The sequence below is a fragment of the Nicotiana sylvestris genome, chromosome 5, assembly GCF_000393655.2.
Source record: "Nicotiana sylvestris chromosome 5, ASM39365v2, whole genome shotgun sequence".
In the NCBI taxonomy this organism is placed as follows: domain Eukaryota; kingdom Viridiplantae; phylum Streptophyta; class Magnoliopsida; order Solanales; family Solanaceae; genus Nicotiana; species Nicotiana sylvestris.
Window position 1 is genome coordinate 28,612,863 of NC_091061.1, and position 15,644 is coordinate 28,628,506.

Genomic DNA, 15,644 nt, shown 5'->3' on the forward strand with positions numbered 1-15,644 from the left:
TAGAGTGAGTCGGCTGCCACATTGGGCATCCATTAAGGTTAGGGGCAATCTCATCAAGTTTTTTAACGGTAGGGTGGGTTTTGGACGTAAAGTGAAAAGAAGGACAAACGTGTACTATTTTTTTTTGAAGGGAAAAGATACTTATATCAATAATAATAATAATAATAATAATAATAATAATAATAATAATAATAATAATAATAATAATAATAATAATAATAACAATAGCAAGCTAGGGTAAGAGACCCGTAGCATTGTCTTTAGTACATACTAGAGAAATGCCTTCTAAGGCACATTCATTGCCTAACGCAGTTAGGTTAATACACACATTCATAAAACACGATCTAACATACATATGGCCATCCCGGTCCTTGCAATAGGCATCCATTGCAAAGATAGGAGGTAAGACAAAATAACAAGGTTTATTATAATTAGGAGCCATTAGAGCTTCTTTTGCCAACTGGTGTGCTACCATGTTCCCCTCGCGAAAGCTATGCTTCATTGTGATCTCCCCTTGATTGGTAGCCTTCTCCATTAACCACCTGCATTCATGAATTAAATCATTATAAGTAGGATAATCATCATGAAGGAAGCGTAAGACCTCTGTGGCATCTGTTTCAACTTCAACTGGGAATATGTTTTCCTTGAAAATTCTTTGAAGTGCATGTCGTAGTGCTTGGAGTTCTTCCTGGATAGGTGATGTTGTGTGATACTTCTCGTAGTAGCCCAGCATCCATTCGCCTTTGTTGTTGCAAATTATTCCACCGATACCTCCATGTAAGCATCCATTGTTGAAGGCTCCATCAATATTGAGCTTGTACCAATTCCTTGGAGGAGCCTGCCACTTTACTTTAAGCGTGAGTTTTATATTATTAGTAGTAGGCTTGGATGTTAGCAAGTGGTATTCCAATTCTTGTTTAATAGCCTTGGTTGTGTTGATATGATTGCTTGTATTGTTCACGTTATTTTCATTTCTGTTTTTCCAAATAACCCATAATACAAATGGAAAAATTTCTTACCATGTCAAGAAATTATTGGTTTTTTTAGGATTCCTAGTACGTAAAAAATCTACCCAGTGTTCATTGTTTATTTGATTGGTTAAGGCCACCCCCATGGTTTGCCAAAGGGACTGAGCCATCGTGCATTCCTAGAAGATGTGTATTGTGGATTCATTTATGTTCTTGCATATGGGACAATCAGTGTCGATATTAATACCAATGTTTCCAAGGTATTCTCTAGTAAGGAGACATGAGTGATAGCATTTCCATAGGAAGAACTGGATTTTCCTTGGATATTTTGTACCCCATATGCAATTGAATTTTATATTTGAGGGTAGTTGTTTATCAATTAGTTTGTAACAAGAAGTGGTTGTAAATACCCCACTAGGGTTCATACTCCAGATGAGGTTCTTGATATGAGTAGGGTCGGAGGTTATAACTAAGGAATAGACAGTAGTAATAATACTTTGAGGAAACTCAAAAGAAATTTTTGTTAGGTCCCATCCGTCATTATTACGGATGTCTTTAATTTTTAAACAATTTTCATTATAGGTTAGGGGGCCAATTATATTATCTCTAAGGTTGTTGAAATTTGGGATCCAATTAGTGTCCCAAATATTCATGCTCGAGTGTTGGTCTATTGGCCACCTTATTCCTTGTTTAAATATGGTCTAGCCCTTTAATAGGCTTTTCCAAGTACTAGAGCAACTCTCAGTTCTATTAATATACTCATACAAGCTAATGAGAACATGAGCCTAGAGGGATGTCAGGTTATTAAGAATATGCCATGCTAGGCTTGCCAGAAGGGCTAAATTTTTAGATTTTGCTTATTTAATCCCTAGGCCCCCCTCATCCTTTGGGTTTGTTACTATATTCCAACCAATTAGGTGAATTTTTTTCTTTTCTCTAGTAGTTCCCCTTAGGAAATCTCTCTGGATCTTGTCAATTTCCTTCAGGGTTTTACTGGGAAGTAGAGATAATTACAATAAGTGATTTGGGATTGTGTTGAGAGTAGAAGTTATTAAAGTGCACCTTCCCGCCATGCTCATCCACTTAGCATTCCAGTTATTTAACCTTGCCCGCATTTTATTAATTACGGTTTGATAGTCTTTATGCCTAGGGTGGTGTTGTAGCATGGGAAAACCTAGGTAAGTACCAAATGATTTGCTAACTTTTATGTCAAAGGTGTTTGTGGTCATTGTGATATTTTCCTTAGTGCAAGACTTTGACACTAATAATTTAGATTTATCTTTGTTGATATTTAGCCCGGAAAGGCAACAGAAACTTTCCATGCTTTTCTACATATTTGTGATAGTGTTATTGTTTGCACGACCCATTAAGGTTAGATCATCTGCAAAGAACAAATGGGATAGTGGTGGACATCTTTTGTTTAGCCTAATGGGTTCCCAATTATGAATATCAACTTGATGTTCAATATTTTTTGATAACATGTCCATGCATAAGATGAAAAGATAAGGGGACATTGGGTCACCTTGTCTAATTCCCCTAGAGGGATAGAATTTCTCCGTTTTATTGCCATTTACTAAAATGGATATTATACTAGTTGATATACAATTAAGGATTAGGGAAGATATATTTGGAGGAAAGTTGAAAAATTTAAGAGTTCTGTAAACATATGACCACTCTAATTTGTCAAAAGCCTTTTCTAGGTCAACTTGAGTATGCAATTTTCCTTTTCTTTCTGAGTGTTAAACTGTTTTAACACCTCTTGAATAATAATAGCATTGTCACAAGCTCACCTATTTTTAATAAAGCTACCTTGTTGGTTGTTAATAAGATGTTTTAGGAAGTACTTGATGCGGTTAACAATGACTTTAGTGGCCACCTTGTACAAAGTGCTGCATAGGCTGATTGGCCTAAAAAAATTTAATTGATTTGCATTAAGGAATTTAGGGATCAAGCATAAGTATGTTTTGTTAATTTCAGGAGGCATAACCCTTGTGTCAAAGATTTTTTGGCATAGATTTATAACCTTACTGCCTAGAATTGGCCAGAATTTCTTGAAGAAAAAGGGGTGTAGACCATCCGGTCCAGGTGCCTTGTGTGGTTTGAAGGAGAAAATAGCTTTTCTAATCTCATGATTTTTTAGTTTACTATCAAGGCTGGATAGGTCAACTTTTTTGTAGGTAGTGTTATCTGATTTTATGGCTTTTTAGTTAGTATTATCATGAGACATAGTAAAGATACTCTGGAAGTGATTGAAACATATGTAATTAGGGCAGATTGATTTTCTATCCAATTTTCGGATTTATCTTTAAAAAAGACAATATTATTCCTCCGTCTACGGTTAGTGGCTTGGATATGGAAGAATTTTGTATTTGCATCCCCTTCGTTTAACCAATTGACCCTAGAACGTAATTTTCAGTAGTCCTCTTCTAACTTAAGGATTGTGTCATATTCTTCAATAAGATTTACTTCTAGGTCTCTAAGGTGTTGACTAGTTTGGTAACTAGGAGAGCTTTGTATACTATTAATACGTTTTAAAGTTTTCTTTTTCCTGGCAAAAATATTCCCAAAGGTAATTTGTTTCCATTCCAATACCTTTTTATGGAATGACTCCATCCCTTCAATTATATTCCTGTTCACCCAACTATCAGACACAACTCTAGGGAAATCAAGATGAGAGCACCAGAAGGTTTCAAGTCTAAATGGCCTATCATGGTTATTATTAATTTTATTATCAAGATTAACCAAAATAGGTTATGGTCCGAGTGTAATTTAGGAAGGTGTGTTACAGTAACATTTGTGAACTCTTGTAACCACTCAAAATTGGAGTATACCCTATCTAGTCTCTACATTATTATGCCCCTTTTTTTTCTATGATGGTTGAACTATGTGTATTTACACCCCTTAAACCCAAGGTCTACTAAATTACAATAGTTGAGACAATTTATTAGGGACTTAGTCCTTTTTTGGTTGATAAACCTGCCCCTAAATTTATCCTCCGAGTCTATCACTTCATTAAAATCCCCACGATTAACCATGGTCCATTATACCTATCAAATGTGTCTTTAAGATTATCACATAACAACTTCCTAGTAGCTATACCATTACTAGCATAAACAGTAGAAAATAACCAAGTAAGGTTTTTATGTTTTACCTCTATCATTGCATGAATTGTTTCGCCATTCTTAGTAAAGTTGCTAACCGTCATCACATCATGGTTCCATAGGATTCCCAAACCTCCAACTTGTCCAAACAGCAGGAACCTCAACCATCTCAGTGAAGTGAAAATCTTCTAAGATTGAAACATGACTCTCCATTTTTGTTTCCAACAAAGCAACTAGGCATGGCCTATGGGTATCCATAAGCTCACGAAAGTGTCTCCTAAATTTTGCATTGTTTGTTCCTCTCACGTTCCAAATTATGATATTATTTGGTTGATACATGGGATAATTATTGATTGGTATGTTGTTTGGGTTCCTCCTTATGGAAGGAACCAATATCACCACATGTTTTCCCACCATGGGGTTGTGTGGAGGACGGATGTCCCAGGAGCACTTGTAAAGTGTCGTCGGACAGCTGAAGATAGACTTCCTTTCTAGTATATCCTTGAAGATGAGTATTTTTACCTCGCTTAGGTTTGAAAAAGCTACTACTGGCTCCCCCAAGTGGGCCAAGTCATCCTCTTCTTCCTCTTGAAGTCCTTCCTGGTTCTGCATGTTTTGTACTGGTGCTTGATCTTCCATTGGATCTGGTTGTGGACCTTGTTGTTGGTCTTGCATGTGCTGTGGAGTCCACTGTGTGAAGAAGGGGTTTAGAAGCATCATGTCCTCCGGTACAAAGTAGGGGAGGTTGATTGGTGGATTCTGTGGGAGCTGTTGGTTGGAGTTGTGAGGTATGTTCCACATTTGTTGCATGGTGTGTACTAGATTTTGGTTCAAGGAGGGTGCTAGAGGTTGGAGAATATTGCTCATCCACATTTGATTAATATAGTTGTTCATTACTAGGCTCATCCCTTCTAAGATTAGTTGTGCAAGGAAGTATGTGATTTGAATTATTAGGATTGACTCCTGACCGTTGATTTCCATATTGAAGGAGATTGCATGCCCTTCGAGACCCAACTCCACCCATGATTGAGGTACCTGGTTGGGTGGACTCGAGGGTTGGGCATATATTACTGGATTTGGGGGAAATTAAGGAGGAAGTGGTGGTAGGTTGTTCATCCTTTGGTTCCTTGAGAGATGAATTAGTTGGATCAACCGATATATCCTTCTCAAGGTAAGTGGAGGTCTTGGCATTGTTAGTATGCTCGGGTAATATAGGAGGGATAAAATCTATTGGAGTAGTAGATTTTGCAATATTTTGCTCTACTTTTGTAGGAATTGAGAGGGATTGCATGTGGTTTATATCCAAATCTTGCATGGATATGTCCTTCTCCACTTGGCTATCCTCTATGTCCATGTGTTGCATGGATGAGTTGGTATACGGGAGGGATTTTGCATGGTGAGTGCGAGTAGATTTACCTTTGTTTTTTAATTGGTTGTTAATATTAGAGGGGTAATTATTTTTACTAGAGTTAATGATTTTTTGGAGTTTCTTATTGGTTAGTGAGGGAGTTAAGTCCAAATCCATTTTGTTGGACAAGAGATTTAGGAGATTATTGGACTTAGCAGGTGAGACATGTTTTGGACACATGTAGTGTTACCCTTTATCTTGCCATGCAAATTAGGGGAGTTTTGATTTAAATTTTTTATTGATTTTTCCAAAACTATGTGCTCCAGAGGGTTATTGGATAAACCACCTTCCTTACCATTGGGTGGTTTTCCAGCGAGTTCATTTACTACTGATGTTTCAACATCACATTGGTCACTTTGGACAGTAGGGTAAGCTGCATTAGGGTTAGTGAGCAATTGCTTATTAACATAGCTCATAGGTTGAGTATTTAAATACTTACCTGACAAGGCATCATACATGCGAACTTTAATACCTGGTGCAACAGAAGAACTCGCTTTGTCCATGGACTGATTGGCTGTCTTTGATTTGTTTTTCCTGGGGAAAGAGACTGTCATCCACTCATGTGTAGTTTCTTCCTTAGGTTGTGGTGCCTCCTTTGGTAATGGACCTTTATTATGGCCGCTTGTTAGAATCGTATAGGGGCAGATTCTGCTTGAGTGCCCCAGCCTTCCACAGACTTTGCACAAAAAACCTTCTCCTTCATAGAGTATAGGTTGTTTGTGGTGGCCAATCATGATAAAATTTTGTACTGGCTGATCCAGCGGCAATTCCACACAAAGTCTCGCATATCTTCCCCTTAATGTGGTTGATGTGCATGCATCCACTTTTAGCAGTTTACCATTGCAGTTTCCAATTTTTGTTAGGATTATGCCATCATAAAATTCTGTGAGGAGTTGTGGTAATCTTATCCAAACGGTGGTATAATTTTGGTATGCATTTGTGGCTACAAAATTAGGCACCCATTTTTGCACTGATAGGAAAAAGCCATTGATGAACCAAGGTCCATCATGTAGTATTCTAGTCATGCTTTCCTTTTTGGTCAATTTGATCGTGCAGTAATCTTCCCCTAGATATATTAGAGGGTAGTTTTCATCTACCTTCCATAGTTTTTGGGTTTTCCTCTTTAAGTAACGGTGAACTAGCCGTTTGCCTATGAGTTTGATGATGAGTGAGTACTTTCAAAGATTGTACATTCTTTCTCTATCATCCTCAGTTAGTATGATGTGCTTCATGTTTTGGGACAAAACCTCCAAGGCAGTGGCTTCCAAATCAGTTGATTGGATATCCATAGTAGTTGATGGGAATCTTGGTATTGATTGGGAGGCAATGGTAAAGATTTCCCCTTGAATTAGTTTATCTTTGTAAGAGTGAGTAGGATTGATTGTTGGTGAAATTTTGTCAGGGGATTTGGGAGGAATTTGATGTGGATTCCCTGAGTGTTAGTGTAGTGAGATGTTGCGAGTATTTAATATTAACATATTTTGCCATATACAACACTGACTATTTTTCGATTGTCAGTCCGAAAACTGGCTAGCTCATGCTATTTTTAATTTTATCATCCCTACGTATAACGATTATTGCACTGAGAGTGAATAATGATGTCTTTTTTCCTAGGAGCAATACAACGAAGTAGAACATTTATCTAAAACGAAAGCTACATCGATTATGACACGAAATTTAATTAGATCATAGCAGCATGAGAAACTAAACTCGAAACATGGGTGAGTTAAATGATTTCTTACAATAGTACAGGGATAATAATGACCTTTTTCCCTAAATTATTTACGGCATAAATCAATTGTTGCTGTCGTATTAGCATTTTACTTTTTAAAATTTAAAGACTTTGTAAATGTTTTATTTTCAAGTTTCTCTGCGTATCTCCTGAGAAGATTGAAAATTCACGATTAGCAAATCAGTAAAACAATTCATTAGGAAGTAAAAAAAAATGATGTTTACGTGGCATTTCTTTTAGATCAGTAAATTTATTTATTTCTCACTTTTTTGTTTTCTCCCTCATTTTCCGTCTACAGTAGTTTGAACATGCCAACAGTCACCAAGTATAGTTATCATAAAAATTAGTTGCAACAGTAAATATTATTTATGAACACTGTCCTTGTAAAACTACAAAGCGATTGGAAATGCTTTTACTCATTTGGTTTTGTCGTTTTGCTCTATTTTATTCTTATACAATTGGTTTTCAATTCTTTTTCTTATATATATATATATATATATATATATATATATATATATATATATATATATATATATATATCAACTCTTCTATGTATTACCGTTGGTTAATTAAGAATTTCACTTTCATTTCATCTTCGAAAACGAATGTTTTGGCGTTAGAGTTTTGAGATTCCTAGGAATGTTAAAATACTTGTACTTGCAATTAGATTCAAGGAGTGACAAAAATACATGTAAGAGATAACTCTGGACGAGGGAAACTGAAAAGAAGATTTTACTGAAACCAAATATTACCATGAATATTTTTATATCATACCTCATTAGTTCCACTTTATGTCAATTTATCATTTTTAATTTGTACTAATAAAAAGAATTGCACATCTTTCAATATTTAGAATGTTTTTTACTTAAATTTCAATTCTATCCTTAATAATAAGACCACAAGATGTAAGATAAAAGTATTCCTTTTTTTCTTAAATTATGCGTCAAGTCAAACATAACCATGTAAAATAAAACAAAACAAAGTGTCACCAATATACAAGTGACGCGGAGACTTAGCTAGGAATATTTACATTAGCTAGTAATTACTAAGGGGAATGCTAGCCAGATATCCCAATGCTCAAAAAGGCTGTCGAAGTACTTTCAACAGTTTGTTTTCAACTGACTTTGGATTAACATCTATATAGCTACTACGCTATGACAGTGAATTTCAAAAACTAGAATATACTGGAGGAATGAATCCTCTACATTGGTGATGCGTAGATCCTTACTTAAAACCTTCAGTGATCAATTGGCTTTGCGCACAGTAACATCAGCTTCAATTATGACAGTATCATCCATAATATAACCTTTTCCAGGATGACATAGCTCACTAAGAAGCATGAATGATGTGAAACCCCAGTCCCTCTCTCTTTCATTAAATTGGTTCTTAACCGTACTTCATTGACCACTAGCCACACCCTTGAGCGCGAGAAGCTTACTATTCTAGTGAAAGACTAGAGATAATAGCTGCCTAACACATTATACCAAGACAAAAAGGCAGTGGGACTATCCTCACTTTCCCGAAGTCCCTCCCGTAAGGGAAGAAAACAAAGAAAGCCATCAGGCAAACCAATCCGGTGGCTACAGATTTTGAAATTTAAGGGGGGAAAAAGAACTAAGAAAACTGAGCAGGCAAGAAGAATAGTCTCTTGCTTTAATCCGTAAGTTGGATGCAGAAGGAGATGTAGATATCCTACATGGGACTACCATATATGAGAGACTCAGCGAATTCATAAAAAAATAGTATTATATTCCACCGTATCGCCGGGACAAAGCAGAAAAACAACCTTACTTCTGCAGCCCAAACTGGTTATATCAGCATATCAATAGTGAATAGGTTCAGCTCCTTAAACGCCGGCAAGGCTCCGAGGATAATTCAGGCCCACCGTCGCAGCAAACAGAAGCCTTTAGAGGAATATACTATCCCTCCTGCTACTTGTGGAGCCTTTGTGTTCTTTCTCATTTGACTGCTCAACTTCTACTTCATGAATATATTATTCTTTATGGATTAGTTATAAAAGTAGAAAGCTCAGCATTAATTCTGTCTCTGTGCCTTTTTCACTGCTTCACAATGGCTCCTAGATGCATGGTGAGATTTCCATTCCAGTAAACTAATGGTGTCATGATTAAACTTAAAAAACACAAAAAGTGCTCACTTTTGCTAAACTTAAAGAACTAAATATGTTCAGTGGTATATTTAATAGACGTCTTTAGATCTACACTCGAACATAAGGGACCATTTATGTTATTATCTCTAAGAAAATATATATATAAGTACATTAGAAGATGTTGTCTATAAAAGCTCAACATATGACTGGTACAGAGTCTTTGAGGTTTTTCTAAGGTTTTGTCCAAGATGGGCACGGCCTTTGAGGGGTTAGAGGATGATTTTTGTACATTTGAGGAATAGCCTCTTATTATTAGTTAGCTTTTGGTGCACACATAAAGTTCTTGCGTATAGAAGATTGGGTAACATTTTCAGGAACATACTATTCTGTAGGTTCTCTACTTATTGGTATACGTCTGGTACACGGGAGCTTTTTCCATATTTTTTAACTAGTTTTTCCCACATTAATTTTTAAAAAAAGTTACCTTACCGGGAAAAAGATGACTCGTACAGGCCGACAAGATTCAATTTAATGGACAGATCTTTCCAGAATCAATTAGACATACCAGTATTAAAGAGGCCTTTTAGACAATACTACAGGTTAAAAAATAATGATAAAGGTGATCCCAATATGGCTTTCAGCAAAACAAGCAAAAGGAACTCATGGAGAATTAGCATCACAATGTTGAAGCATGTTGGCAGAAGAATTGAGCAATAAAACATTTATGAATCCACATCATTGTTGGAGCACTAATGAAAATCAACAGCCCAATGAAAACCTAGATGGCGTGTTTTATTATTAACAGTCAAATCTCAAAACGATAATACATGGGTGGAAGTTCATTTATTAATTAGTTCCTTACGGATGAAAGAAAAATCAAACATACGCACAGAATACTTCCTGAAATAAGCTATCCAGAAAAGTCGAAAGTTTGATGATTACTCTCCACAGCTGACTACGAGGGTGTTTGGATTCGCTTTTAAGCTGGTCAAATCAGGTTTTAAGTTCTTTTTAGTTTTTCTTGGTATTTGGCAAAGTTAAAAAGTGCTTAACATAAATTTAAAACTGCTTAAAACAAGCCAAAAGTAATATATCGGGCAACCCCAACTTTTTGTTTTTTGCCTTAAAAGCTATTTCCGCTGAAAAGCCACTCTTTTTAAGTCAATCCAATGGCCTATGACGAAAAACAGAAAAAATCTAACGCAACAAAACCTTATTCAAATGGCTTAAAACATGCAGTTGTTAGAAAACCAATAGATGTTCCCTCATTTTATTAATTCATGCACAAAATTCATATCTTTTATACACAAGTGAGATCTCTGACCTTTTCTCACTGTGAACTTGTTCTGAAGTTGATTGTGAACAGCTAAGCTAAACTGAGCATATTTACTCCACCCGGAAGGCAAGCTTTGCAGAATCTGCCACATCTAAGTAGATTGATAAACAGTCTACAGTGTTCCCTTTTGGGAATATCAATATCCTCCTGCCAGCCACAATGCACCATATAGTACATCAATATCATATCCCCATTAAATTTTGTCGCAATCCACTAAAAAGGGGGATGTTGAAAGAAATTACCATTTATATCCTCCTACATTAAAAACATCAGAGTACCACTTCTTCACCTTCAACCTTGAAAATTTCTTGATAGTCCATGTGAACCGGACTGACACAGGATCATCCACCGCCTGTACATCAACCACACTTGCTGTGCCCGCTGGTGCAACCGCCAAAAATTAAAGCGTGCAAAATTTAGGAAAGATAGAGAAAAGATACAATATCAGTCAAGCAACCAACTACTCAATCCCAAACTTGCTGGAGTCGTTGGTATGAATCCTCTACATATTTTGCTTAATTCGGGTCCATTTCATTCTAATATTGGTAATGTGCAAATTGCACATACTACAATTCAATTGACGTAAAGATAGATATATTAAACTAGTGGAGTAAGGAAACTGTTTCAATTTAAATCACATACTTTTCTTATTAATCTGTTCCAAAAAGAATGATATGCTTCTATAGTTGGAAACAATTTAACTTTAAACTTTTCATACTTTATCCTTAATGAGAAGCTTTTATAGCCACACAAATATCATGACCCCACAAAACTTTTGTCCCTTAAGATTTTATGACCACATGTTTCAAAAATCTTTTTTTTCTTAAATTTCGTGTCAAGTCAAACTACATCTAAATTTAAATGGAGGGAGTACCAAAAAATAAATGAGACAAACACATACATTATTACTCAATATAAGTGTGTGTGAGAGAGAAAGCTTGTGTGCATATTGTAAAAGTAGGTGAGTTACCTTCTATAGGCCGAGGTCTCTTAGTAGGAAGCCGCAACTAGGAACATTCATTTCCTGCTCTTTCGACTACCAAAGACGAAGCAAAGTAATAAAATTCGATCCAACAAAGATGGACAATTTTGATTATCTTTCGCATTTAAAGAGAGAATTTAGGTAAAGTTTACACCACAGTAGCATCATATTATTAAACTCAGCAATATTCATCCAAGGATCAATTTTTATTTTTTTTTGGGAACTCCATCCAGCAAAGCACCTTTGAACAAAAAGAGTAAAACTATAAAATAAGTGATTAATTGAGCAAGTCAATGGATTAAATTTGGCACCATGGCATTTTAGAGAAATTTAAATCAATTTTCACACAATCACAGGGTTAAGCTATTTTAAACCCAAAAACAAAAATACTGTGAACAGAGTAAAACTGTAAAAACAAAGTAAATTCACACAGCAATACAGCTAAAAAATTCAGTCACTATCATATTTTAAAGAAACTTTAGGCCAATTTCACACCGCAAGCACAGTGGAGTATATTCAGCACCTATATATAAATAAACAATCAATTATTTTAAAAACTACACCAACCAAACTGCTTTAAACAAAAAAGAGTACGGGAAACAGAGCAAAGCTGTAAAAGCAAAGTGAGCAAAAATTACAGAGAGATGGAGAGGAAGATTACATCTATCAAAAGAGGAGCGAGGAGAGTGATTAGCGGAGAACAGTGACCGTCCAATTGGCAGTGAATATGAGATCTTCCGTAATTGAGAATTTAATGTATGTGAGAGGAATGTAAATGTTTGGCATGATGTATCAAAGAACTTTGTTGAGTCCAAGTTTTTGTGTGACAAGGAAAGGGGGGAGAATTGTTGTTAATTTTATAGTAATCGAATATGTGTCTATTTCAAAACATCTCTGTCTCATTGATAGACGTTCCTAGAGTATTAACAGTTGATATTCTTACTGTTGGCAATAAACCCCTTACCAAAATAATATTCACGGTAATAAAGCGGAATAATAATGTAGCACCGAGATACGGTAATTAACAAGAATAAAAGAGTAACAATGACACCAAAATTTTTACGTGGAAAACCCTTCTGAATAAGGGAAAAAACCACGACCCCGAGAGGAGCAACTGATATCACTATAGTAAGGAATTTTACAACTTTGTAGGTCGGAGGTAAATACTCCAAAGACCACTACAACACTCAAAAGAAATAACCCTCTTTTGATATTCCCACCTCACTACAATATCGCTCACTCTCTATTTTCCTCACAGACTATTTTCTTATACCTTGTCTGTGAAACCTTACTCTTTCTTTCTCTCTTTGTTGGTGTGTAGAAATGAGAGTTGAAGCTCTCCTTTTATAGCCAAAGCTTCACCCTCTAAAGCCTACAATATTTGACAATTTACACACACTTTTCACAATTCAACAAAGTTGGCTACCAAACCAAAGAAATTCAACAAGGTTGGCTACCAAACCAAACTAATTCAACAAGGTTGGCTACCAACCAAACCAAGTCAACAAGGTTGGCTACCAAACCAAAGAAAACTCTTATTAGGCACATGCCTAATACTTCTTCAATGAGATGGACATCATCAATCTCCCCCTCCAGTCTCATTCATCTAGAGGAGGTAGCACTGTCTTCTAGTTTGAGTGCATGCCGACAAGTTCTTTGCATAGCTCGAACTTGTTCCTTGGTACCACCTTGGTCAGCATATCTGCGGGATTCTCACTTGTAGAAATCTTCAAGACTTTTAGAGATTCATCATCTACCATTTCTCGAATCCAATGATATCTCACATCAATGTGTTTGGTCCTTGCATGGTACATAGAGTTCTTGCTAAGGTCTATTGCACTTTGACTGTCACAATAGACGACATACTCCTTCTGATGCAATCCAAGCTCTTGAAGGAATCGCTTGAGCCATATCATCTCCTTGCCAGTTTCTGTAGCGGCAATGTACTCTGCTTCAGTTGTTGAAAGTGCAACGCACTTCTGCAACTTAGACTGCCATGATATAGCTCCCCCTGAAAATGTAAATAAATATCCAGTAGTAGATTTTCTGTTGTCAATGTCACCTGCCATATCAGCATCTGTATAGCCCTTCAAGATTGGATCAGATCCTCCAAAGCACAAACAATCTCCCGTGGTACCTCTCAGGTACCTGAGTATCCACTTGACTGCTTCCCAATGTTCCTTTCCAGGATTTTCAAGAAACCTGCTGACAACACCAACTGCGTGAGCAATATCAGGTCTAGTACATACCATTGCATACATCAAGCTTCCGACTGCTGAAGCATAAGGAACTTTAGCCATGTTCCCTTTCTCCTCCACTGTTGTAGGACACATCTTCTTACTCAACTTTAGATGACCAGCAAGAGGTGTGCTGACTGGCTTAGCATTCTTCATGTTGAAGCGTTCTAGTACACGTTCAATGTACTTCTCCTGAGATAGCCACAACTTTCTACTTGTTCTCTCTCGAACTATCTTCATCCCTAGAATTTGTTGTGCTGGGCCCAAGTCCTTCATATCAAATGACTTGGACAGATCTCCTTTCAACTTTGCTATCAACCCCTTGTCTTTTCCTACAATTAACATGTCATCCACATACAACAACAATATAATAAAGTTATTCTCAGAAAATCTTTTGAAGTATACACATGGATCAGAATAGGTCTTTAGGTATGTTTGACTTTTCATGAATGAATCAAACTTCATGTACCACTGCCTTGGTGCCTGCTTCAATCCATAAAGACTCTTATTCAATTTGCACACCATGTGTTTCTTTCCAGCTACTTCAAATCCTTCTGGTTGCTCCATATAAATCTCCTCTTCCAAATCTCCATGAAGAAATGCAGTTTTCACATCCAACTGCTCCACTTCAAGATCTAGGCTAGCTGCTAAGCTCAAAATTGTTCGAATAGAAGTCATTTTAACAACGGGGGAGAAAATTTCGTCAAAATCAATACCTTTCTTCTGTTCGAAGCCTTTAACCACCAATCGAGCTTTGTATCTGACCAGCTTGCCATCTCCATCTTTCTTGAGTTTAAAGACCCATTTGCATTTGAGTGGTCTTTTACCCTTTGGAAGTTCAACCAGCTTGTATGTGCCATTTTTCTGGAGAGATTCCATCTCTTCTTGCATAGCTTTCATCCACTGGTTCTTTTCTGGATGGGACAACACCTCCTTAAGACTTTCTGGCTCCCCCTCATCACTGATGAGGACATACTCTGTGGAAGGGTACCTGCGTGACTCTACCCTTGGCCTCTCTGATCTCCTCAGAGGTTGAGGTTGTTCTTCTCCCTGAGTGGGGTGCTCCACTTCCTCGACACCTTCATCAAGTTGCTCCCCCTGCTCAATAACCTCACCAGGTTGCTCCCCCTGCTCGGCAACCTCGTCGGTCGTACTTTCTGCACTTGTGGGATTGTTAGAAGTAGAAGGAATAGTAACAAAGTTAGGAATTATACCATTCTTCGCCTTTTCTGACATATCAGCAGCAGTTCCAACTTCACTTTCTCGGAAGACTACATCTCTACTTCTGATGACCTTCTTCTTTACAGGATCCCACAGTCTGTACCCGAACTCTTCATCTCCATATCCGATAAATATGCAGGGAATAGATTTATCATCCAGCTTTGTTCTCTGCTCTTTTGGTACATGTGCAAAAGCTCTGCAACCGAACACCTTCAGATGCGAGTAGGACACCTCCTTGTTGGTCCAGACTCTCTCTGGGATTTCAAACGCCAACGGAACTGATGGACTCCTATTGATCAGGTAACAGGCTGTCTGAACTGCTTCACCCCAGAATGACTTAGGCAGTTTAGCCATTCTGAGCATGCTTCTCACCTTCTCCACAATGGTGCGGTTCATCCTCTCGGCTACGCCATTGTGCTGTGGGGTTCCAGGAACTGTCTTTTCATGTCTGATCCCATGACTTGAACAATACTCTTCAAATTCCCTTGAAGTGTACTCACCTCCATTGTCACTTCGGAGACGCTTTAGCTTTCGACCCGTCTCCCTTTCTAC

At 37.1% G+C, this 15,644-nt stretch overlaps 1 long non-coding RNA gene across 4 annotated transcripts; it reads right to left on the bottom strand.

Moving 5' to 3' along the window:
* Positions 1 to 271: 271 nt before the first annotated feature.
* On the bottom strand, positions 272 to 12,468 carry LOC104228066 (uncharacterized). Of its 4 annotated transcripts, none has more exons than XR_711242.2 (5): positions 12,296 to 12,468; positions 11,623 to 11,688; positions 10,895 to 11,033; positions 10,641 to 10,799; positions 272 to 542 (listed from the first exon to the last, which is right to left on the bottom strand). It is a non-coding gene; the product is annotated as an uncharacterized lncRNA (long non-coding RNA). The 4 variants fall into 4 exon arrangements; XR_711241.2 differs by having other exon boundaries at positions 272 to 838; XR_711240.2 differs by having other exon boundaries at positions 272 to 844.
* Positions 12,469 to 15,644: the final 3,176 nt, after the last annotated feature.